This window comes from Chiloscyllium plagiosum, chromosome 17 (genome assembly GCF_004010195.1).
Source record: "Chiloscyllium plagiosum isolate BGI_BamShark_2017 chromosome 17, ASM401019v2, whole genome shotgun sequence".
Classification (NCBI taxonomy): domain Eukaryota; kingdom Metazoa; phylum Chordata; class Chondrichthyes; order Orectolobiformes; family Hemiscylliidae; genus Chiloscyllium; species Chiloscyllium plagiosum.
Window position 1 is genome coordinate 21,284,295 of NC_057726.1, and position 27,347 is coordinate 21,311,641.

Here is a 27,347-nt window from a genome sequence, read left to right on the forward strand (position 1 = left end):
CTACTTGCGGAGCGTTTCAGAGAACACCTCTGGGACACCCGGACCAACCAACCCAACCACCCTGTAGCTCAACATTTCAATTCCCCCTCCCACTCCACCAAGGATATGCAGGTCTTTGGACTCCTCCATCGTCAGACCACAACAAAACGACGATTGTCCCTCCTCCCTACCTTTTATCTTAGCCTGCTGGACAAACTTTCCTCATTCCTAAAGAAGGGCTTATGCCCGAAACGTCGATTCTCCTGTTCCCTGGATGCTACCTGACCTGCTGCGCTTTTCCAGCAACACATTTTCAGCTTGTATTCTAACCTCAGTTTGGTATCTCACCTGACAGATGGCTACCTCCTGCAGTTTCATAATCTGAAAATATTTGCTGCTTGTGTAAAAAAAAAACACTTCATTCTGGTAAAGTTATGAGTACACAATGTTCTGAGGACATCCTCTCTTTTAATAATTCTGGTTTAAACTTCAGCATTAATAACGCAAACAAAAATCAGTTCGTGGAAGAAGTAAAATAGTGGTCGCAGTCTTGAATGATACGCTCTCCACTTCTGAGAATAAGTTACCTACAATTGAAAAATAGGATTTTTTCAGCCAAACTATTTTTAAATGACAGAGCTGCCTCTTTTCCTGAAGTTAGTAACATATGCAAATTCCTATACCCAACGGTGAAATGTCAATGGCAGTTTTCAGGACCATTTGTCCTTTTGGTAATGAAAAATTTGAAGTGAAAAGTTTCCCATTTCTTGGCTTGTTCATTTGAGAGATGGCCCAGTTCAGGACACTTGTAATTTTCCAGATGGATCTATCAGGACGACCAATCTGCTTTTTGCCCCTTTAAGGTTCCATTTCAAACATAATTATTCATCAAAGTCCTTCCTGCTGGCTGTCTCAGTATAAGATCGACACCCACTCTCCCATTATTAGGCATAGTGACAATGTTATGGGACAGATAATCCAGAGGACTAATGCTGTGGAAAAAAGATTTGAAATCCCACTGTTATTCTCAATTCAGTAATAAATCTGTAATGAAATGCCTATGGCATTAAGAATAAATGCGAAACTACCAATTGTCATAAAAGTCTATCTGGATCAATAATATTCTTTAGGGAAAAAAAGTCTGCCACTCTTAATCTCTCTAGGCAATTTGTGAGTTCAGATCCACAGTATTGTGGTTGACTCTTAACATTCCTCTGAAATGATGCAGAACCAGTTAATTATGCTGAGCTATGACAGAAATAGCAACACTATGCTGTGTTTACGTTACACAGATTTTGGATTAGAGTGGTGCTGGAAAAGCACAGCAGTTCAAACAGCATCCGAGGAGCAGGAAAATCGACGTTTCGGGCAAAAGCCCTTCATCAGGAATCCTGATGAAAGGCTTTTGCCCGAAACGTCGATTTTCCTGCTCCTCGGATGCTGCCTGAACTGCTGTGCTTTTCCAGCACCAGTCTAATCCATAATCTGGTTTTCAGCATCTGCAGTCATTGTTTTTACCTAGTTACATTACACATACCACATCAAAAATGGACATGGCTTACCACAACCGTAATAGAGGACCACAAATGATGCCTTTGCCATTGATGCTCATACTCCAAGAATGAATAATAAGGGACAGAAAACAGACCTGGTGAGCTGCATGTCGATGAGTTTAGGCCTCATGCTGGCATGGATGGGTTTCAGAAAAACTAATACTTTACAATTGCCCATCTGTATCTTCTCAAGGTCCGACAGAAAATAAAGAAATTAATTTTCCACTGTCAAATCATAACAAGAGCTGCTGCATAATGTGGGTAAAAACTATTTCCAGAGAGTTGGGTGCAAATCCTTCAGTCTCTCACCATCACCCCTAGTCAAAAAACCGGACTACTTCAGTGACATAGTCTGCATTAGCACAGAACTTGGTATAACATATCCATCGTGGGACCCAAAATAATTCATGTAAATTCATCATTTCAAAAGGTGCTTCAGAACATTCAGACATAAATGGGTTGAGGACCAGCCAATGAGATGGCAACCTCTTCACAAATTAAGTCCCAAATGTTCTCTGTATAAATATTGGTCAACCTTGCACTGATAGTGATTAATACAGAATCACATGCACTGAATCACGGAAGTCTTACATCATTGCTGAAGATCATCCACCAGATCCAGCAGCACATTGGGGATCATTGAACCAACAATTTATGAATGGCTTAATGTAGAAAAGTAGTTGGGCAGGGTGTTACTGGAGATGGATGAAACCAAGCTAGAGTAGAAGCCTAAAAGTCTGACAACACACCTTTCCAGGTTGTCTGCGGGCTGAGGACATGAAATTATCTGCTCCTGTTATCCAGGCACCCAGGCTAAGATGTTTTCCCACCAAATAAATGGTAATGCCAATGCTCCTGCAGAGTTGGAGCTGGCAAAAGATGGTTAGCAGGAATCATGAACCAGCACTGCATTTTACAAATTACTTGAAGCAATATAACAGTCCGTAGATCACCTAGCCAAAACATCTCTTCCTGATGAAATAAAGATCACCTTACACAGATGTTGAGGTGGCCTTGCACCACAAAATGTTACCGAGAAGATACTAACAATAAAAAGCAACCCAATAGACTATACAGATATAAAGAGATAAAAGCAAGGCTGACAGTCTCCCTGTGCTGCACAAAATAACACAAACTGACTTTGGTTGTTATCAGGACATTTGTCAAACAATGCTGCTTGTGTCATCTAAGCCTAAAGTCACTGTTATGCCAATATTCAACAAACGCTAAAACCTTGATGACTGTCTTCAAATACTGGTTGGACTGTGTACTTCTGCTAAATGTCTGCAAACATCTCAGAAAAAGAAATTGAGAAAGGCCATCCTGCTGTTTGACAATTGCCCTCTACACCTACCTCCAGAAAATCTGCTAATTCAGTAAGGAAACATTAAATGCATTTATCTACCAAATAGTACGGCCTCAAAAATTTAATCTCTTGGTTAAGGCAACATATCAACTTTCAACTGTAATTACAATAGCAAACTGATCAAGAGATTTGGTGATGGTATGGATAACTTAACAACATAAGCTATGAAACTCAGCATAGAAGAGGAAACCTACATATTTGGCCATATCTTGCAAGATGAATTATATCAAAAATCCCTAAAGGTACGCCCTCAGTGATACGTTCCAGACAGAAATCAGTAACAATGATAGTGATAACAAATACTTCACTGAAGAAGAAATACATAAAAATGAGAAGATGGGTGTGAACAACAGTGGATTCAATGCCCTTATCGAAACAAACTGAAGCTAAATCAAATATTGTTGGCACCCATCTGAAAATCAACTTCTACAAAATTGCCAACAGGACAATAGCTGATCAGATATTGGGCATGTAATAAATCTTAAAGTTGTAAACAATGCGTGATGCAGATACAGAGATTAAGTCATTACCATCAGAACATGCAGTCATTCATTCATTACAACATGGGAACATTGTAAACCAATAATACAAATCAACAGCTCTCAGTGTGATAACTTCAGAACATCCTAATTAAAAATCAAAAGAACTGCAGATGTTGTAAATCAGAAATAAAAACAGAAATTGCTGAAAAAGCTGAGCCAGTATGGTAGCATCTGTGGAGAGAAATCAGAGTTAATGTTTCTGAGGAAATTTCTGAGGAAGGGTCACTCGACCCCAAATGTTAACTCTAATTTCTCTCCACAGATGCTGGCTCTTCCAGCAATTTCTGTGTTGGTTCAGAACATCCTGCAATCACCAAAGGCAGGTGTATAATATAAACATTAAATATGAACAGTCCAAAATTATTGATTTTCTTTAACATGACCCCATTGTTCAATAATGGCTGATAGAAGAGTACTTTTCAAATTTCTATTAGCAGAGGCCAATAATGCATGTAGGGAATGAACTGCCAGAGGAAAATGCATGTAGGGAATGAACTGGCAAAGACTGGTACAATTACAACAGTTAAAGGCATCTGGCTGGGTATATGAATGGAAGGGTTTAAAGAGATTTGGACCAAATGCTGGCAAGTGAGACTAGATTAATTTAGGATACCCAGTCGGCATGAACAAGTTGGAACAAACAGTCTGTTTCTGTGCTGTCCAGCTCTATGACTCGAAATGAAATATGATTTTTTGGAATTGTTCACATTCATTTTGCTTGTCTTATTGTTTTGGCTACTGGGAGGAGAAAGTGAGGACTGCAAATGCTGGAGATCAGAACTGAAAATGTGTTGCTGGAAAAGCGCAGCAGGTCAGGCAGCATCCAAGGAACAGGAGAATCGATGTTTCGGGCATGAGCCCTTCTTGATTCCTGAAGAAAGGCTCATGCCCAAAACGTCGATTCTCCTGCTCCTTTGATGCTGCCTGACCTGCTGCGCTTTTCCAGCAACACATTTTCTGTTCTGGCTACTGGCCTGATACTTTTTAAAGGATCTTTTTATAATATGAACTCATCTGTAATAAGGCTTCAAGATATGGAACTCCTGGACCCTATTATAGTGTGGTCACAGTGTAAAAACATACATGACCCATGACTAGTTACACCTATCTGCCGCTGTTGAAAATAATTTCATTAATTTCAAAACATTGTAGTCCTTTTCCTCAGAAGGGATTAACCAGCAAATGCTCCCTTCCATATAATATTTTCACATTACCAACAGATTTGAACTGGGTCACAGTATTTTTGAATCTTTTGCATATCCAAATATTGGCACAGTTTAAACAAGCTCAGAATTGGACTCAACATGTATTTGTTGTATACATCAGATTAAAAGGTGACAATATCCTGTTCTAAACAAGATGAACACCTTTCACCCCAATCACAGAATGTTCAAACAAAACTTCTGTCTCATTTACATAATGAGTATTATTGACCTTTGTACCTATTCACAACAATGTGTTGGGTTAATGCAAGGTTGCAATCACACACATAAACAGTTTCACATTCCATTCTGCTATTTTTGAGACACTGAACTCGATTTTTTTCTGCCTTTGCTTCAGTGCATTAGAGCTTTCCAATTCATCTGCATTGAAATTTCCCCCTATCTTTCCCCAATCATTTATCACGTTTTCAACCATAAGCTTCCATTTTCTCATTTCTTTTCTTTACAGTACATTTAAAGACGCAACATAATTTTATCCTTCTTTCTGTATGCCTTTTCGTCATGGCAAAGAAATGAGAAGAAACAGGACTTAATTTCTGAGGTGAGAAACAATTCATTTGATATGGAAAATTGATAAGCAAAACATTAATTTGCTGTAAATGATGAAATGTGTGAACTTCTTCAACATGTTAATCATTATGAAATTGAATGGAGACACTCTGACAGTTAGCTGGACAGACAATATAATTTCGTATCATTTATTTACCATTGTTTTAAATGATACAAATGTTGTAATGCCCTTCCCTTGGTGTAAAACAAGTTTCAACACTACCATAGGGAACACATTACATTGAAACTAGAATTTCCTTAAAATATGCATTATTACAAAATGTGGAGGCAATAATGAAGACATAGCTACCGTCTTTAGAAGCTGAAGCTTTGAAGTTGTGAACTCTAGAGCATCAACCCTATGCTGTTGTTAAAAATGTACCCATTAGGCAAATGTTATATTTATGGAATTCTATGTCATAAGAATGTTCCAAGTGAAGCTGAAGTGAACTGGAATTTTAGGTTAGGAGAAAGATCAATAGAGATCCAGTGGCAGACATTTAACAGGCTATTATTGCTTATTTGTTCAATGAAATAGAAAGAAATAGAAATAACCATTCCAAGGGGATCAATCTGTGGATAAATAAAGTTGTTAAGGAAAAAGCATATATAAAGAGGAATGGTAGATTAGATGATTGGTCAGAATTTAAAGAAAGTAGAAAATAGCAAAAGATTAATCAGAAGTCAGCCAACCAAAAGTGTAAAACGTTAAGAGTTTCTACAGGTATCTAAAAAGGAAGTGAGTAACTCAAGAAAGCACTTCATGTCAAGGGAGTGAGAATGGTTGTTAATAGTAGATACTAAGGAAATGGCAGATGAAATGAACAAACATTTTGCTTCTGTTTTCACTATAGAGGATATAAAAACATTTCAGTAATTGCTGTAAATCAGGTGATTGAAGAAAGAGAGCTAACTGGTGAAATTACAATCACCAGGAAAGCAGTACTAAGCAAACAGAAGAAGTTATGAGCTGACAAGTCCCACAATTCTGATGGACTTCATTCTCGGATGTTAAAAGGGGATAGTTGTTGTGCTGGTGTTAATTTTCCAAAATTTCCCAGTTTCAGGAAAGGTTCCATTAGACCGTAAAGTAGCAAACCCAAGCCTTCACTATAAATAGAAAGGGAGTCAGAAAACTGGAAACTAAGCCAATTAGCACGATGTCTGATGTGGCAAATGTGTTAGAATTGATTAGTAAGGATGTTATAGCTGCCACTTAGAAGAATTCAAATTAATTGAGAAGAGTCAACATGTCAAAGGGAAATCAGGTTTAACCAATTTGCAGGAGTTCTTTGAAGAAGTAACATGCACAGCTTTTCTAGAGCACATTTGACATATGCATTAAGGAAGGTGATTTGGCAAAGCAGAAACACAGAGTGTAGTGGGTAACATATCAGAATAAACAAAAGATTCTGTAAACTTTAGCCTGCAGTTGCTATTCTATCATGCCAATTCTCAATACCCCAGGATTCCTGGCAATGGCACTAATGCCAGCAATATCAGCCCAGCTGTATGCCCAGTCAAGTGCTTGCAGCCTTAAGATGCCCTGCACAGTTCTTGTCAATTTCCCCAGACATGTGAGACAGAGGGAAATTGGAACCCCACTTTGCCAACATGGAGCAGGGATACGTGTAGGTTGTTGGGATTGTGTGTGATGTGACACATGCAGTGACTGCACATGGCACAGGTCCCAAGATGTTGGTGACTAATGGAGGACCAGAGGAGCAAGCAGTGAGCTGGACTGGCCAGGTTATCATTCTGGCTTTCATGGCAGGAATTGTCAATGTCTAGTAGGTGTCAGAGAATAAGAAACTGCATATCAATTAGACACTGATAGGGTGTATGTGTGTCTTTGATTAATTGTCCAGGAGCAGTTGAATTCAACAATGTGGGTTTGCTGCCACATGTAAGCCAGACCAGAAACAGCAGCTTCCTTCACTAAAGGACATTGATAAACCAGATAGGTTCTTCTGGCAATGTTTTTGAGGTCAACTCCCATGATCTGGCATGGTGGGTTTTGAACTCAGGTCCCAGAACATTTCCTCAGTCGCTGGATTAGTATTCTGGTGATAATACCACAAATCATCACCGTGCCCAATTATTTATAGATTAGCTAATGATATATTAATACATTCTAATACATGCAAACAGCCTTCTTGCGACTCATGAGCAAGAATCTCATCACAGCATTCAATACTTGATTGGGAAATGGGAAGCTCCATTTTGCTGATCTCACTCGATTTTCCCAACATTCACATTAGTGCCCACACTGTGTTTAGACAGATTTACATTAGCTTTCCTAATTAATTCCTTTACTTGAATACACTATGAATGCTTTACTTGAAATAATAATGAAATCCAAATTTCACTGTATCTCAGAGCTCTGCAATCTCTCACCATTTAGGTAATATAACTTCTCGATTCAAAGAGTCATACAGCACAGAAACAGACTCTTGGATCTAACTAGTCCATACCAACTATGTTCCAAAACTAAACTAGTCCCACTTGCCTGCATTTGGCTCATATCCCTCCAGACCTTACCTATTTATGCACTTATCCAAATGTCTTTTAATGTCATAACTTTACTGCCATCCATCACTTTCTCTGCTCGTCATTCAATTTACATTAGCTTTCCTAATTAATTCCTTTACTTGAATACACTATGAATGACCTATTTATGCACTTATCCAAATGTCTTTTAATGTCATAACTTTACTGCCATCCATCACTTTCTCTGCTCGTCATTCAATACATGAACAACTCTCTGTATAAAGAAGTTTCCGTCATGACCTTTCTCCTCTCACATTAAGAATGTCTTCTAGTTTTGAATTCCCCCACCCTAGGAAAAAGGCCCTTGCTATTCACCTTATCTATGCTCCTCATGATTTTATAAGCCTCTATAAGGTCATCCCTCAACCTCCTATGCATCAGTGAAAAATGTCCAGCCTATCCAACCGAATTTTATAATACAAATCCTCTATTCCTAGCAAATCTTTTTTGAACCTTTTCAATGTAATATCTTTTCTATAGTTATCAAAATTAATGATTTCATATTTTCCACATTATACTATGTTTTCCAGATCTTCACTCCCTCACTTAACCTAACATATCTTTCTGTATCTTCCTCATGGCCTCTTCACAATTTACTTTCCTAACTTTCTTTGAGGCATACGCAAATTTAGCAGTCATAACTTCTATCCTTTGATTATATAAGTTGTAGTATTTAAGGTTCCAGCACTATCCTTATGGTGCACTTTGTAGCAGTAAATCATGCCAACCTGAAAGAAACTTCCTGTTTCATGTTATGCAGCTAATCTTCGATCCAGGCAATATGCTAACCTCTGCCCCATAAGCTTCCATTCTCTGTGATAATCTTTTATCAAATGCCTTCTAAATACAGTATATTCAATGGTTCCCCTTTATCTTCAGCAATGTTAAGTCCTCAAATAATTCCAGTAGATTGGTTAAACATGATTTTTCCTCACAAAGCCAAGTTGATTTGACTGATTGCTAGAATGTTTTTTAAGTGCTATGCTATAACAATGGTAACAACATTTTCCTTCTGGCAGATGTTAAGTTAACTGAACTGTGGTTTCTTTGGAGTTACACTAGCTACCTTCCAACATGCTGGGACCTTCCTTACATCTAGGACATTTGGAAAATTAAAATCAATGCATCACCTTTCACTAACCACTTCACTTACCCAATAAAATTCTCAAAACCAATTCCAGGATCTTGGTCCCTCATTGATAGGAGTTCCAGGTACTGATGTATAGCCACTATAAATAGTCTGTCCAGTTATTCCTCTCACTGACCCACAAACACAGAAATGCAGTAACAAGCTCTTCACATTATGATTTGAAGCTACACTTGGCTGAACATCGGTCAGCATGGCACTGCCGAATGAAATAATTTTGTATCAAAGCATTGTTTCTGACATTGATGAATGTGGTGAAAATTGCCTTAAAGCAATATTGTCATCTGTTCCTGCAATGAACCCGGCTTCATTCACAAATGCTTTGCAAGTAGTGGCAATTCCTGCTTTGAGTTGTAGACTTTTAAACTGCAATTAGAGTACAATTGGATGGCCAGTTTTGAACATGGAGCAAATTAATTCAGTTGGGTAATGTCTATCATTTTTGTCTCCAAATTTCTTCCTCCAAACGTTTGACTCTCATATTGGAAAACTGTTTCATGGCTGTCTAATAACGCAGCCTCCTTCAAATAGTCATTATTCTTAAGAGAGTTTCAATAGTAAATCCTGATAGTCTATTCATCTGTGAATGGCTTTACAACTGAACCAGATCCAACTCTCATCCACAAAACAAACAAATCGATTTCCAGCAAGTTCTATAGTGATTAAAAAGAGGGATGATTACAAAGGACAATGTAGAATTGATACTTCAGGTCCCTTTGATATCAGTTAATTAACCATGGGCAAAACAAGTCTGGGACCATTCAAATCTTTATGATTCAGCAAATCAATTTACATTAAAAACGGACTTACATTTATATTGCATCTTTCATGAGATTCACTGGTCCCAAAGCAGTCTATAGCCAGTGACATTGATTTGTCGGTACACCGGGCTAAGGTTTGCCATTAAACAGTAGGCCCTGCTGCCTGGACTAAATGCAGGTCCTGAGCCCTTGTAGGTGAACAGCAGATTCATGAAGGGCACTTTACTGGCAGTGGTCAGTTAAGAGGCTGCCATCAGGACCACCATCCCAAAAAGGGGGCTGGCAGCTCAAGCTGCACAATTCAGAGAGGTGGCAACTGCCGAGTCTGCAGGGAGGATAAGATGGTTCTTCAATGTGGAAGCCAGGGAGGACTTGTTTCTTTCAAAAGTTGTCAGACAACCAGGTCCTGGAGACTAACAAGATGAGCACTCAGCATCAGGATTGAAACCGTGGGTATGGTTGTTGCTGCCAGCTGACCCTATATCGGACATGCAACCCCAGGCAGGAAGGAATGGCCTACGCAGGAAGCTGCTGGTAAACCACCTCAATATACCGAGCAGCATACCCGCATAACAATGGGCTATCCTCAGGCTAAAGACTGTTGGCGGGATGATAAATGGCCTTTATTAAACCACTGATTCAACTTAATTGGCCAGATACCTCTGGTTGATTTGAGGCAAGCTGCAGCAATTTTACCTGACACAAACACCCATTGCAGTAGAACAACACTGATCATAGCTCCTGACACCTTCTATCGCTATTTTACCAGCCTTATCTCTCTGGCAGCATCCAGAAGGCTGGTGAAATCCTCACCACTGAGTTAGCTGAAATCACATTTAAATTAACCAATAACGTAAGAGTTTTGATTTGTTTCTATTACTGGCTCACAGATAGTCTAAGCTCTGAAAGACTGATATCATTTGGCTGCTAACCTGGTCTGACCCTTTAAGGCTTATGCTGAGATCCTCCCTGCTCAGTCATAAGTCATAAGGTTAAATATTAATGCTTTTGGAAGTTTCTCTACATTGACAGCTATTGGACTTCTCACTGCGTTAACTCAAAACGGCCTTAGACGATCTCAAGGTCAAAAGAATCATGTTTTTCAGAAGTATTCAATTATTATTTGCAAGTACGTCAAAGGAAGTGGGAGATTGGCTGTCTGCAGTAAAGGTGTAAATGAATGAAGAACAAAGCCATGAGTAAAACATGCCCTGAAGCTATCTAATACACATTATTGGTATGAGGATTTATTCTGTAGCAAATTAAAAGGAAAATAAATATATATTTGAATATAAGATAACACATCAGTGCAGCGCATTACAACGCAATAAAACCGCAGATTGCAAATATCAAGATCAAGCAGTCTTATCAGTGTCATGTCAACTCAAAGACATATTTCATCCTTGAAACAAATCTCAGGCTATCCTGTTCAATCTGCTATACACAGGTGGAGTTCCTCAGGGCATAGTTATTCCATTATTTCCAGGAGTTTGCTATTAATTTGCCAATGGTGGTTTCATATGGCAGACAATAATGGAGGGCAGATTTGTAGAATTAATTAATATCACTGGAACTGAGGTATCACTGTATCATGACGTTTAATCTGAAGTTATTAAGTAACACATCGTTGAACTACAATGCTATCTTTTATTTCTCTGTATATCACAGAGAATAACATGCTTTATATTTATAATGAAGAGCTAATTATTCAATGTTGGCTTCTTAAAGAAATTTTCATTTCATTTTTTGTCTTCCTTCAGGTAATTTCAAAGTTGAAGTGCCAACAAATTCTTAATTATCACCCATTATTTTACCTAAACACATAATCCATTTGCTGCAACTTTATGAATATTTGAAACACAATTCTCATATTCAGACATTTGTTTCTATACACACAACAGAAATTCTACACCTAAATGTAACATTTTAGTCATTTATCTTTGCCAATGGATAAAGTAAATCTTGCCAATATGTGCACATTGACCTTAGTCAACATCCCTGATTGCTATTTATTGATTAAATAAATAGTTTTCAAGCTATTTTCTAGCTAATTCATCTTTAGAAGAAACATCCATCTTTTCATGAAACTGTTTATCATTGGTCAACAGCTTGGAACGAGGAACTGCAAGCAAATTATACCCCAGGAGTGTTGTACTAGAGTCAGTTAAGAACGTATGCCATTATCAGAGTCCTAGTAGTTCATTATGAGCTATCAAAATATAGGCATTCCTCTGTCATCAGCTTGTTGAAATGAACCTACAGGGATTTGTACATTACTGGTGTCTCGTTAGTCAATTTGGTATGTGTTACGCTCAGTTATTTATAGGATATTCATTCACTGCATTGTCACGTGTGCTGTAATTGCACTAAGAAAATACTTTGTATCCACAAGGGTAGTGATACCACTTCACAATAATAAGAATTAATAAGGTAACTCATCAATATTTTTAATTAAGCAAGGAACATAGTCAATCTGACCACTGGAGCAAATTTTAATTAACTAATCAAAGCTGTAATATTGCATTTTAATGAAAGAAAACAAATTATTCAGTCTTCTGCAACTGCCTACTAATGACATGGGCCAAATGCTGGCAAATGGGACGACATTAATTTAGGGCATCCAGTCGGCATGGACGGTTTGGACCGAAGGGTCTATTTCCATGCTGTACAGCTCTATGACTCTATAACTATTAACTTCATTGTTTAAGAAGCCATTGAGGTCCTTGTGCTGAATGCGGGTGACCTGGTGCATGATCGCCCTATTACGATCAGCTACACAATGCCCTGGTCAGACCCGCCTGGGTTACTGTGAAGGAGTCCATCTTAGGACGGAGCTGCATGCTTTGAAAATCATATAAAAATAGAAAGATAATACAAAAAAACACACAGCAAGTTTGGATATACCAGAATGAACTTGGACTTCAAGTGTTCAAGTGAAGAGAAGTTACAAAAAAATAGGGTTGTATATGCTGGAATTTTGGTGGTTAATGGATGAATGAATCAATTCTTTCAAGATTTTACCAGATGCAGATTTGCTGGATAGAAACAATTTCTGCTGCTTGGAAGTTGAAGACTAAAGTGCATTGTCTAAACATTAGGGATCACAGACCTTGCAAAACTGAAATAACCAAATGGCGGTAGAAGTTTGGAAATTTCTTCCACAAACGGACAATCGAAGATAAATCAATTTTTAAAATTTTGGTGATGAAGGAGCAGTCCTCCAAAAGCTTGCAATGTTCAATAAACCTGTTGGACTATAACGTGGTGTCGCATAACTCCTGATTTTGTCCACCACAGTCCAACGCCTGCATCTCCACATCTTAATTTTAAAACTAATTAATAGATTTTTGTTCGCCAAAAATATTAAAGGATATGGCAAAGGCAGGAGTATGGAGTTAAGTCAAAGATGAGCCATGATTTCATTGAATGTAGAAAATGTTTGAAACCTAACTGGTCAATGTTTAGCTGTATGTTTTTATTTACAAGTTTCAACACCATACTACAATATTTTCAGCCTTATTTGGTCGTGTGATATATTATTTTTGGTACATCAATTTCAAAAAATTTCACAGGGTTATAATTTGCTGTAGGAAGGAATCTACCAACACTTTTTAAGGTAGATTTGCTATTGTTCTTTTAGGTTATGTTTGCTTTGCAAGGCAGACTGCTGAAAGTGCAAGCAGATAATGTCACCATGATTGAAACAGGGCAACCAGATCCTGACCGAAAAGGGCAAGCAACTCTCTATCTACTTAACCAGTCAGACTGAAGATTGTGCAATAAACGTTGTAAGTACTGAGAAGGATGTGTAAGTTAGAATGTCAAGTCAGTTACAGAGAGAAAAAAGGAATGATAAGTAATGACTGGATTAAGAGGAAAGATAAAAAATGACTGAAAACTAAAGTAAAAAGAAAATTTTAAAAATGTACATATTGAAAACCTGCAACAATAAGGAATGCCACTCCACGATTGTAATAATTCATTTTCAGTGTCACAGAAATTGCTTGACATAAAGTAACACTTAATCCACTTTGAAAAGTATAAATAGATTGAATAGGCAATTAAATTGCTAAGAATTTCATTTACCATATAAATACAACCACTTCAAACCCACGGTACTGATGTGAGGTACAGCTTTTGTGAAGCTCATAGTAAAGCACTAGATCTTGGATCTTGGATTTTTCACCTCACAACTGCCCTCACTTTGAAGATGTTGCAGCATTTGTGTTTTCCATGTACCATTGATATCTTGTTGACAAATTACACACATCAATTTTCTTTAGCACCTAAATGGGAGTGGCCTGTAATTACTTATTTGCTGATTTTCTGTTCTCTAATTGTGAGCAATTATATTATTTCCACATTTTAACCTCACTTCCATTTATCAAATCATGTGTCAGGACAGTAGCTGAACTGTACTTTTACCAAGTAGACAATTACAGCCAAACTCCTACATTCTGCTTCCATGATGCTGCCTATGTTTCTTGATTCCTTCTTTCTCACTATTACTCTTCCGGACAATGTGGATGGTGCATATTAAGAAAATAAATATTCAAAATAATTTAAACAGGTTTACAACATTGCTACCTACATAGAAGAAAGAAAGAAGTTTCCCAAATCACTTTAGACTGTCTAATTTCACTGTTTAACCCTCTTTGACCTTTCCTTCTGACCTCCACTACCTCACTGGACCCTCCATTTTGTCTTAATCATTAGACTGCATTTCTGATATCCAGTAGAGCTGTTATGTATGAGCACTCAATCAGGCAGATTAGGAGCATGAGTAAGTCATTCTGTTTCTGGAGCCTGCTCTGTTAATCAAAAAGATGACAACTGATCTGATTACTCCATGTTCCCGCTCACCTTTTATACTTAATCTGTGATTTTTTTGTAGGTTTCTATGACATCTTCAGAGCACACTTTCCTACCTATCTCTGTGTCTTTAGCAAATTTAGTAACTATACCTTCTGACCCATTCATCCAGTAACCTATATCAATTGATCACAGTTGAGGCACTGATCAGTGACATAATGCTCATTTCATTTTGCCAAAAGGGAGGCCCATTTATGCCTACACTCGATTTACTGTTACCCAGCCAAGATGTTACGCTCTACTCCTTAAGCTTCCATTTTTCACAATTACCTTTAATGTAGCATATCATCAAATGTTTTCTGGAAATCTATGTACAGTAACTTCATTGATTCATTTTGTTTCCACAACATTTGTTACTTCTTAAAGGAACGTCAATATATTGGTTCAACGTGATTTTCTTTTCACAATGTCATGTTAACACTGCCTAAATACAATGACCTTTTCTGAGTTCCCCATATAATGGATTTAATAATAGCTTCTATCATCTTCCCTAACACAGAAGTTAAGCTAAATGGCCTATAGTTTCTTCCTTTATCCTTCCTTTTTTGGATAAAGGATTGATCTTTTTTTTTAATCTAATGGAACTTCCCCAAAATTTTCCCAATTCTTGGGAATTTTGATAAATTAAAATCAATGCATCAACTATCTCACTAACCAATTCTTTCAAGACCCAAGGGCAAAGTCCATCAGAACCTGGGGACTTGTCACACTATAGTGTCAACAATTTGTTCTGAACCACTTTCCTAGACATTGTATTTTGCTTGAGTTCCTCCCCCCTTCTAATTCATGATTTATTGTTATTTTTGATATGTTATTAATATCTTCTCTACAATGAAGGCCAGTGCCAAATACATGCTAAATACACCTCCTAATTTCCCATGATTAGTTCCCTCGCCCCTCTTTCTGGAGGATCAATGCTTCAGTAGTAAACATCTGTAGAAATTCCAACTATCTCTTTTTATATTTCTATCTAGGTTTCTCTCATACTTCTATGTTTCCCTTCTTTTTTGTTATTCTTGGCATTCTTTTTTACATTTGGTCCAATTTTCTGACTTGCCATCCATCTTTGCTCAATTATATACATTTTTTTCTTTCAGACCTTTAACCTTGTTTAGCTAACCACAGACGGTTGACCATCCCTTGAAATTGTTCTTCCTTGTTTAGGGTAACTATTCTGTATGTTTTGAAATATTCCTTTAAATGTCTGCTTCTGCATCTCTACTGACCTATCCCTTAAGCTACTTTGCCAGTTCACTAGCTAATTCTTCTTTCATGCCCTCATAATTGCCCTCATTCAAGTATAATCTGTTAGTCTTGGGCCCGCTCTTCACTCCTTCAGATTGAAAGTAAAATTTAGTCATTCCATGATTGTTTCTAACTCGGGTGCCTTCACCGTGAGACAATTAAATGATCATTGTGCATTGCGATAATATCAGGTCGAGTATAGAGTACTCTTTGTTGAATGACAGAATGTGGTATTCTATGAAACTATCCAGAAAACATTCTATGAAATCCTTCTCAAGATCAGCTTTGCCCTTCTGTCTCTTTCCCCCAATCTATGTGGCGATTATATTATGAAAAATTTCAGAATTGATGTTTGTTGTAGACTTAAATTTGAAGTACTGGGAAGCCTTCTTTTGAAAGATACATTAGCTACCTACACACCTAACACCCCTAAATAGCCATTCACTTGATAGTTCACCCATTCATTCATGCACACATTCACCAAAAAACTCAAACTTTGGAACATTGAGACACTAATCAGCATGCCACAGCTAGGACCATTAAAAGGAGGTGAGTCTTTTGAACCAATCATTTTCTCAAGCTGTTGTTGAACATTTTAAATTTATTCAAGGATGTGGGCATTACTGGTTGGGCCGGAATTTATTGCCCATTCTAACTGCCCTGGAGATGCCTTCTAGAACCACTGTAATCTATGTGACATAAGTAAATACACAATGCTATTAGGGAGGGAGTTTCAGTATTTTGACCCACCAGCAGTGAAGAAACAGTGACATAGTTCCCAGTCAGGATGACATTTGGTTTGATGGGGAACCTGAAAGTGGTGGTGATCCCTTGTATTTATTGTTTCTGCCATTCTAGGTGTTAGAATTTCTGGGTTTGGAAGTTGCTGCTGAAGGATCTTTGGTGAGCTGTTGCAGTGTATCTTGTAGATGGTGCAGGCTGCTGTTACATTTGTAAATGATGAAAGATATGCATGTTGAAGGTGGTTTTTAGGGTGCCAATCAGTCAAATGGGCAACTTTGTCATGGATTGTCTTAAGACTCTTGGGTGTTACTGGATCTGTACTCATCCACACAAATGGAAAGTATTCCATTATACCCATGACTTTTGCCTTTTAGATGGTAGGCAGGATTTGAGGAATCAGTAGGTGAATTACTCTGCACTGAATTCCCATTTTCTGACGTGCTCTTGTAGCTACAGATGTTTTATTTTCCAATGTGAATTGGCTGATGTGCTCCATTAACTTTGCTCCCTACCAGAACCTCCATTCACTAGCTATTAATTCTATCCTTATCCCTAGAAACTGTCTACACTGAATCAGGCTGTTCTCAGCCTTGATGTTATGTTTGATATACAATTGAGCTTCCAAGCATGTATCTACGGCATGAATGAGACCACCTACATCCACCTCCATAATATAAGTAAAATATGAACTGATGATATTTGAAATCCATTGTTCATTTTAATAATTACAACTTTAATGAATGGAATCACAGAATTGTTACAGCACAGAAGGATGTTATTCGACTCATTGTGCTCGCACTGATTCTTGAAATGAACATCTTTCCCCAGTGTCAATCTCCTGCTTTGTCCCCTTGATTCAATTTCACCCAATGCCTGCTTGAATGCCTCAGTTGAACCTGCCTCTACAACCTCTCTCAACAGAGCATTCCAGTCCCTATGTAATCATAGAGTGAAAAAATTTTACTTCACTTCACCTTTGCCTCGTTCATGAATGACTTTAAGATTATGCCCTCTTGATCTTCTTTTTATAAGATAGAACACTTTTTCTCTACCTACTCTATGCAGCCCACATATGATTTTGAAAGCTTTTCAGATCTAAACTAGACCTAAATCTGAAATAGTTTAATGCACGATATGGACTTAAAATGGCCACAGGCATTTGCTAACAACAAATGGCCATGTTTAACACAGATTAAACAGTGGAGAGCCAAAATAACGTTTCACCCAAAGGCAAGGAAAATCATCAACACCAAACCTCCACCCCCCACAACAATCCGTATATCTGTAGTGTGTGCTTGGCATAGTCTCTTTGTTTTGGTGGTGGGTGGGGGAGGGGGGATTATCTGTAATAAAATGCTCCTTCTATCAACTAAATCTTTTAATTGGCTCCTTACCTCTACAGTGGACATTAGTAAGTACATTTTAATTTAAAAAAATAAATAACATATCATTGTTCAGCTAATCAAGGAGGTTGAAAAGATTCACCTGGTCATAACAAGACCCATATTCAGCAATTATTTGCTTCTCCCGTATTTCAAATACTACCATTCAATCAGACACTTATCTCCAAGTGACACAGCAATTAAAATTTGGATTTACTGATTGAAACCCTGCTCCTCTAATAATGCTGAGGAATTGGAAATAAAAATTCTTATTGCTCTAACATATCATCACTAGCCATAATTCAACACTAATTTCTCCTACTTCTTTAAGGAGGTCTCATCAATGAGACTATATTCTCACTTAAAGTAACTGGGACATTCATCTGGAGATGAATTAAAGTTTTGCAGGAAGATCTCAATTTGCATCAAAGGCACATTAAACTTAAATTGGCAATTTATCATGACTCATGCAAAGAGGAAATGATGTTTTCCTATAGCACAGTCAGTTCTCACAAAATTCAGTACAATACAGTTGCAAGTATCACAAATGCAGCTTTGCAAGAAATGCTCTATAGCTCTTGAAATGAGCCATTATCATCGGCATTTATGACATGTGCATGTTGCTAGTTGAACACTAGAGGGCTCCTGTTGGGATTATTGCAGCAATCACACTCCATTGTCTTCTCTTTAGTGTTTTTGTTAATCTTTAATGGAATATTTTGTGAAACATCTGGAAATAAAAAGCAGGTGTTATCAAAATGCCAATTTCAGTATATATTCTGACTCAACAACTATACCCATGCCTGTCCAGCCACATAAATTATATTCAGTTGTCAAGTCCCAGCAACATTCTTAAAGATGTGCAGAATTAAGGTCGCTGTTTCTCAACATGGATCCTTTTACATTGCAATTCCAAACCTACCACATTACTTATTAGGCAAAAAATAAAATGCTGTCAGAATCCTTTTAGTAAGCATTAATATTTTACTGTCTGCTACATTAGATTAGATTACATTACAGTGTGGAAACAGGCCCTTTGGCCCAACAAGTCCACACCGACCCGCCGAAGCGCAACCCACCCATACATTTACCCCTTACCTAACACTGCGGGCAATTTAGCGTGGCCAATTCACCTAACCTGCACATCTTTGGATTGTGGGAGGAAACCGGAGCACCCGGAGGAAAGTCTCCAGCGCTGTGAGGCAGCAGTGCTAACCACTGTGCTACCGTGCCGCCCACTATAAAAATAATCTGTTATTTGTCAGAGATGTACAGAGTTAGTTAGTTATTCTCCCATTATATAGCAATCATTCAATTGAAAACTTTCAATCTGATCATACAACCCAGTCCAACACCAGCATCTCCAAATCATAAACCAAGAGGACAGTCGTTTACAGCATCAGCAAAAAATTAAAGATAGAATCACTGCTTATACACTGAGCTGAACATCATTTTCTTTTTTTTATGTTGCATGTTGCTGTTACTTATTTCAAAACAAAAATTGGAAAGATAATATCTTTTTCCTGTTAGTTGACAGGCACTTTGGCATAGATGTAGAATGCTGCCAGAGCAGGACCAATAATATCAAGATAAGAGGGGAAAGCACAAGGTGATACACAGTGAGAATGATAGCATTTTACAAATATATATATATATATATATATATTCTCTTTAGTGTTTTTGTTAATCTTTAATGGAATATTTTGTGAAACATCTGGAAATAAAAAGCAGGTGTTATCAAAATGCCAATTTCAGTATATATTCTGACTCAACAACTATACCCATGCCTGTCCAGCCACATAAATTATATTCAGTTGTCAAGTCCCAGCAACATTCTTAAAGATGTGCAGAATTAAGGTCGCTGTTTCTCAACATATATATATATATATCCTAGCAAAATCTAGGACAGTATACCTTATAATTACAGCACAAAGCAAAAGGAAACAACTCAAGCGTTGATGTTTGAAATACATTCCTATTCATCATTCAAAAATAGCAACATAAGTTTAGTGCTAAGATTTTCATTATGGTTATGTGTTGCTGTGATCATGCTTTCAGAATGAATCTGTTCATGGTCTTAATGGAGGAGGGTAAAGGTGACTTAGAACTGTACTCCCATTTGCTGTCTGAGATCCTACTTGACCCAAGTTAATTAGCTGAACCTGTACGAACTGCACCACAAAGATTGCCTACATTGATTGTTACTCTCTTTTCTCAGCACAACTGCAGGTAAAATCCTCAATGAAACTCCAGGCTCAACTATTCTGATGCTCTAAACAACCTCCAATCTTTCAGTTTTTCCAAAGTTGATTGCCTGTTTCTCAACCTACACTCACTTATCACCAATACAATTGCTGAATACTATTGGTACCTGATCCCCCAGCACCTCAAAATTAAAACTCTCATTCTTCCATTCAAATTCCTTTATTGTTGCACTCTCCATGTCTTTATAACTTATTGTAGCTCCTTATGTCCATTTTAGATCTACAACTTTCTCAGTATTTGCTTTTATTTCAGTTTGTGGGCATTGGTCTATGGTGAAAGGAGAAAGATTTAAAAGGGACCTATGGGATAACTTATTCTCGCAAAGGGTGATGAGTGTGTGGAATAAGCTTCTTCCTGCCAATCACCAAAGGAGGCCATGCCAACAGACCCAGCCAGCCTGGACACAGACAGTGACCTGGGTTCGTGTTGTGTCCCAACTCAAATCTGCCAATAATTTTCTGTGCTGTGCAAGGGTTGGTGCAACCATCGTCTCACCACTCTCTTTAACTCTGCCACTATACATGCATCTCACAAGGTTCATGGACTACAAGTCTCAGTATTGGATGTTCACGTCCTCTCCACTTCATTGTAGCAAAATCTTTGCACTGTCTGCATATTCACTGAAGACACTTCAGCACTACTCCTGATTATTCATGACCACTAACTTTTATTGCATTCAGTTCCATCAGATGTGATCCCTCACTTTGTCTCCTCACTGTAAAGTCAGGCCTGGCTCCCTCACTGATATCTCAACAATACCCCAACTAATCCACCTGTAATCCCTGGATTGCTTATTCTTGGCCTGGGGTAATGACCATGGCAAACCCATGTAGTGTAGTCGGATAAATCTTATGATTCATTGCGGTATACCTCCTGACTGACTGTGGTGCCCTTTCCCCCTGTTAAGGCCTTTTCCCCACTGGCTTTGACACATTGCCATTTGCTTGAAGCACATGCAGTTTGCCACATAAACTGCTGGCACATTGCTGCAGGTCTGATGTTGATGTAGCACAATGACACGGAGTCATATCCACCCCTGACTGACTAATAGATTGACTGATTGATGCTCCCTACTATCACAAGCTGCCAATCTCTCTATCTCTGCACTAAAACTAAAGGCTGGCAGTATTTAACTCAGTGACAAAGTCAGTGTGCATAATGAAAGCAATGTAAAGAAGACAGAGCTAATATAAAACAGATTCCAAGTTCTAAAGTGAATGAGCAATCAGAAAGTAAGCTAAAAGATATAAGATGCATGTGTCCATGTCAGCACAAAAGTATCCTGTGTAGCTGGTTGAGATATTGGCCTGTCCCTACTCTTAGAACAAGCTGGCAGAAGCGTGCAATTTATAGTGTCCTCAAGCTCTGAAATAAAGTGTTAAAGGCCTGAAGTGTTGTATGAGTTGGTCTAGATGATGAAGCTGGTTGTTTGTTGACGTGCTGTTGTGCCAAAGGTTGAGGGTGACAGTTGAAGGGTTGAGGATGACAGTTGAAGGGTTGAGGATGACAGCTGAAGGGTTGAGGGTGACAGTTGAAGGGTTGATGAAGTATGCAGGTTTGTTGTGCAGAAGCAGCAGTGGAATGTTAACAGGGCAGGCATTCAGTGAAACACCAAGTACACACACAAATTCACCTTTCGAGATAACAGTGTTGACACCTTTTGGGGGGAGGTGGTCTGTCCTGCCACTGGGACTGAATATACTCAGGAGTGGGAAAGGTGATAAAGGCATGATTGGGTTAGCAGTTTTATGCCCAGCCATTGCTTGATGGATAGTTCTCCCAATTTTGCTACAAGCCCCAATTTGAATAAGGTGGTCTTTGTGGAGTTGACCAAGTGTACAGTCTTGTTTCTGGTGCTCAGGTCAATGCCAGAGAATCGATCTGGTTTTATTTCTTTTTCGACTTTTCTGTTGCTGGCTGGTACAGCTCAATGACTCGACAAGCCATTTCAGGAGGCAGTAAGAGTCAGTATGAGATTATCTGCAGTAACATGTGAGCCAGACAAGGCCAGGATACAGATTCCCTTCCCTAACGGCCATTCGCGGACCAGATGAGTTCTTACAACAATCGATATTAGCTTTCAATTCCACATTTATTTAACCACCGTAATGCTGTGACATTATTTGAACCCTTGTCCCTGGGTGCACTAGACCAGAAATATTACAACTGCACCACCTTCTCCAATGCCTTTGTGAGCTCCCATGTCCTATTATATCTACAATCCAATCTAATTTCAGAATTACAAAATATATGATAATGGTGAAGGTTCTTTAAAGTCAGAACAGTAGCGCATATTTATTTTTACTCACACCACTAAAAGTCTAGTAGCAAAACTGAATGAACAATGCACCTATTCATTATACTTCGCAAAACTGTACCCACTTTCTTTGTGAACTCAATTACAATTCTGTTAGACAAAGGGGACAATAGAAACCATACTAAATCACAGCCAGTTACGATCTATATAGCTCAGGACAGCAAGAGAAAGGCAAATGATGCACTATAGATTAGTCAGCCTCTGAAAAAAAATTAAACTCAAAGTGGGATACCTTATCACAATAATTCAAAACGTCTACTGGGCAGAATGACTTGAAGGTATTAAAAAGCACCAAAAGACGACACAAATGTCAATAACAGAGGTGCAATGATTGATTGATCATTCCACTAATCCAATCTGAATACATTGCTGAAATCCTATCAGATTTCATTGTTTGCAAGGCAAATCTCTTAAACCTGTAATTTATGTGCATTAAATAAACAGCGCCAGAGATTTCATCAGTGTTTAAATGTCAGGATTTGAGTTACAGTAGCTTTCGTGATGAGCAGTTTAAAAAGGATATTAAATAAATTTGGATGAAGTAAATAGAATGATGTGCATTATTTTATCATTTCATCACCTAAGATACTGAATTGCTCCTGCAATGTTTCAGCGCTTTTTCTAACATTAAAGTCTATGTTATTTTAAAAGTGTCGATAAATTATAGCACTTAGTGGAATAAGTAGACTGCACCTTGATGAAAGTACAGATTCAAATGCCACAGTAACTCTGTGAATAAAAAGCTTTGAGTCTGAACCCGGTTCCAGGTATTCATGCTACTTTCATTGAGTGAGTTTTTTTAACTCTGAGTCAGTCCATTAGATAAAGTTCTGCACAGTGCTCAAGAGCTTTATCATAGGGAGTAAAGGAAAGTGACAGCTTCAGTTCCTCCACACAGAAACACATCGTCTGTGGGTCGATCCGAGAGTGGCTTTCGCAGTAGTGTGGTTAAAGGGAAGAACGTGACATTGAATGAAAGGACTTGAAATTTAAATAAGGGTAAATGTAAAGGGGGTGGCCTTAAGGATATACATTTTAAAAAATATATTGAAACATTCAAAAGCTATTCAAACAGTTAAAAAAAAATTTAAATTCCCGAGTGGAGTGAAATATGCAAAGTATCAGGAAATGTTTATGCACCCTACTTGATAACAATGTAAAATATATTGTTAATTATTTAAATTATTTTAACACTACTGTACTTTTGGGCAACTATATGTGACTGAATGACAACCTTGGAAAACAAGAATGTCCCTTTCTTGTATATTGTGAGATTAAATCTGTCTTGGTCAGATTTAACAGCAAAAGCAATGTAGCTTACAGCTTCAATCATCAGGTATCATTAACCAAGTGACCTGCATTAATATTGCACAGTTACTGTACTGTACATCCCAAAGTATTTCTTAGGAGTGTGATTAAACAATTTTGAGTCCTGAATCACATTAGGAGATATTAGGGCAGCTGACCAAAAGCTTGGTTAAGGATACATGTTTTTACAAGCACCTTAAAGGTGAAGACAGAGATTTCACACGGGACTTTCATTGTGTAGGGCCATAGTAGCTGTAGGCATGATCAGCAATGGTGCAGTAATTAAAATGAGATAAATGCAATGGAGACCAGTGTACAGCATGCAGCCAGAGGGGTTGGAGGAGATTACTGAGTAGGAAAGATCAAGGCCATGGTGCTATTTGAAAGTTAGAATGAGAATTTCAACATTAAGTTGTTTCTCAAGTAGGCCCATAAAAAGTTAAACAAAGAAACATTTTGCTTAGAAAGACATTTTGCCAAAGTTTTGCACCTTGACCTCATCAAGAAAATTTGCAAGAACACTAATAAAAGTAGAAGCCAAGATTTATACTGTGTAAAAAGAGATTGCTGAGTGATTGACAAGTTGATTGTTACTGGTAGAGGCATTTCTATGACAGCCAGTGCCCCGTCCAATCATAGTGAACCTGTCTGATTTGATATCAATACAATTATCATGAACTGCAGCATACCTCATGGCAATTGTTCTGATGACTGCAAGACAGTGTTTTAAAAATGTATCTTTTCTCCAACAATACTCAAGCTTTGTATTACCAAACAACTTGATGTAAAGCAGATAAATGTCTTTTGCATAAAGATTTATCAAACCTAAACATTACCGCAATAAAACATACAGATTGAAATGTGATTTTTCTGACAAGTTTTGTACTAATTTAGGTGAAGATTTCAATATCAACAAACAAACAACTTTGCCATGTTATACAAAAGGGTTTTGGAGTTGGTACAATATGAATTTGGTCCTGGTTGAACCATGAAGTAAATCATAATAATGCATTTCAAACTTTGCTCTTACATTTATTTAAAATTAAAAACAAAAATCAATTTTTTTTAACCTACGCTTTGTTGGGATGTGAAAGACCCAACCAATTACTACTTGGTGGCTGTATGACTGCTGGATCATGGATTAAAAGGGTTTCAAATAATTTCATACTGCACCTTAGATTCAAATGCAGATCCATCTCAAAGACAACTAATAATTGGCTTTTTCAAGTGTATACTTTTCAATATTATCATGAAAATTGCACACAAAATACTGAGAGGAGAATAAAAGCACATTCAGGATTGGATCACTGTATGTAGCTTGAGTAGTTAACCGACAGAGAATGGTATTTTTATGTATTTCAGTGCTTGATAGCCAATTTCTTTCTTTGCTAGTCAAGGTGAATGAATATCTTCAAAATGGAAAACAGGAGAAGCAGAAACGTTAACAATGATATTTAGAAAATTGATTTTTTTCAAACTATTTACAGGTATTCACTATGATTGCTAAAGTGATGCTTGAGTCATAGAGCTTTATAGCATGGAAACAGACTCTTCAGTCCAACTCATCCATGCCGACCAGTTATCTTAAATTAATCCAGTCCCGTTTGCCAGCAATTGGCCCATATGTCTCTGAACCCTTCCTATTCATGTACCCACTAACGATTTGGACTAAAAGTACATTATGAAAAGCCAATTGAAAGCCACAATTACATAATAATATTATATACACATTGGATTCTTCAGATCTGTTCATCATTTTAAGGAAAGGATCTTAATGTTATGACATTTTCAAAAACAAGCATTGCAAAGTTTTTCATGTCCCTTGGTTTGAAAGCAAAGTAGTAAACAAACTTAATAATATTTTAAAAACCATTCCATACATAAAAAGAAAACAAAGTAGTTGAGTCTAACGTGTCTGGATACATTGTAAATTTAACTATAAACCCTTATCTTTCCACAGGGAATAAGTGAAGACAGGTTATGGAACAATAGGACTCTATGGTGATTTATATCTATAGATTAAATGTCACATTTAAAAACTTGGCATTTCAATCATGTGACAACAGGAGCAGGGATGCTTTATCCATGATTTAAGAGCTGAACAAGATTTCAGGCACATTGCAAATGTGCTGAAACTCTTCACATAAAGAAATCTTAATGTTGAACAAGCCATGCAAATGTGGAGCCAGCAGATACTTTCTTTTCTTGTTACCATTTTTCTCATTTTATTCATTAGAATAGTTTTCCATGGTAACAAAAATCACCTCTTGAGATTTGGATTTGGCAAGAAATAATTAGTCCCACTGAATGCCTCCCTGGGTACAGTAATAAAGTAAACATCAGTCATTTTGCAGTAGTTGAACAAATATTGACTCCAGAATAATTTAAAGCTCTTGCCAAAAACAAAACCTTGGCTTGTAAATTTGTCGTGTTTTTATATTCATTTTTTGGACCAATATATTTATTTAAATTTTCTGTACCGTTTATTTCAAGCTTTTTGCTATCATTTCTTTCATGATTGTTCTGAAACCATGATCTTTCTAGTCAGCAGAAATGCCATTCATTCGCCACCCCAAAGGTTGTGCTGCCAATGTTTCTTCTCTAATGTAAAGCACTCTGCTGCTGTAACATGTTTCAGTAATTGGTCTAAGAACTGGTGAGACATTTTGATCATCACTTACATTGTAATGAAAAAAAGAGGAAATGCAATTTCAGTTACTTATTTGGTACAACCATGTCATTTTCTTGAATTAGTGCCCAATGCTTATTTTGTGCAGTTGATACAAATGTGGAAAGTACATGCTAATTAATCCAAAGGGTGCTTCACAAACACATTAGTGATGTTTTGTGTTTTATCTCTATGCTATCCATTGTTTGAATATTGGTCAGAGGGCTACAGCTAATTATACAACATGAAATGAGTTTCATCAGATAAAAAAACAGGCAGCTCACCAGCAGACAATTACTTTGATGTGACAATGGGCCTAACCTCATTTTTGTAAAATGCAAAGCTGACCAGTCAAAATAATTCATGACCTAATGTCTAATGATCATTTAAGAGCAAACACCACCTTTCCAATTCTGAAAACACTGCTCATGTATCACCTTGGAAATTGATAGATTAATGCAAATATGGAGCCACAAACTTGCAGACACAATAATGTTTTGCAGAATGGAAAACAGAATTTAATTACTCATGTGAAATATTTTTTTTAAAAAGTACTCCCCTTCCACTGGCCCTCAACAAATTTACAAGGCGATCTATTGGAAATATACAACACAGCACAGGAAAACAAATGTTTTCATTTGAAAACAGAAATTGCTGGGAAGAATCAGCAGACCATCTATGTAAAGAAAGCTATGCTTCTCAAGCAATTTTGTTTCAGATTCTCAGCATCCACAGTTTTGTTTTATTTAAATATTTTGATTTGCTTCCCATAACCTCTGGAACATCCTTAACACTAAGAAAACCCTATTAGATCATGTCATATTAGTAGCTCTGCAGATTACTTCAGAGCCAGTGGATGCCATCAGATATTCAGCA

The 27,347-nt window shown here is 37.5% G+C and overlaps 1 protein-coding gene across 2 annotated transcripts in view; it reads right to left on the reverse strand.

Annotated features, from left to right (window-relative positions):
* cdh13 (cadherin 13, H-cadherin (heart)) overlaps positions 1 to 27,347 on the reverse strand; it is a 1,069,860-nt gene that overhangs the window by 320,800 nt on the left and 721,713 nt on the right. The gene's annotated exons all lie outside the window — the stretch shown is intronic.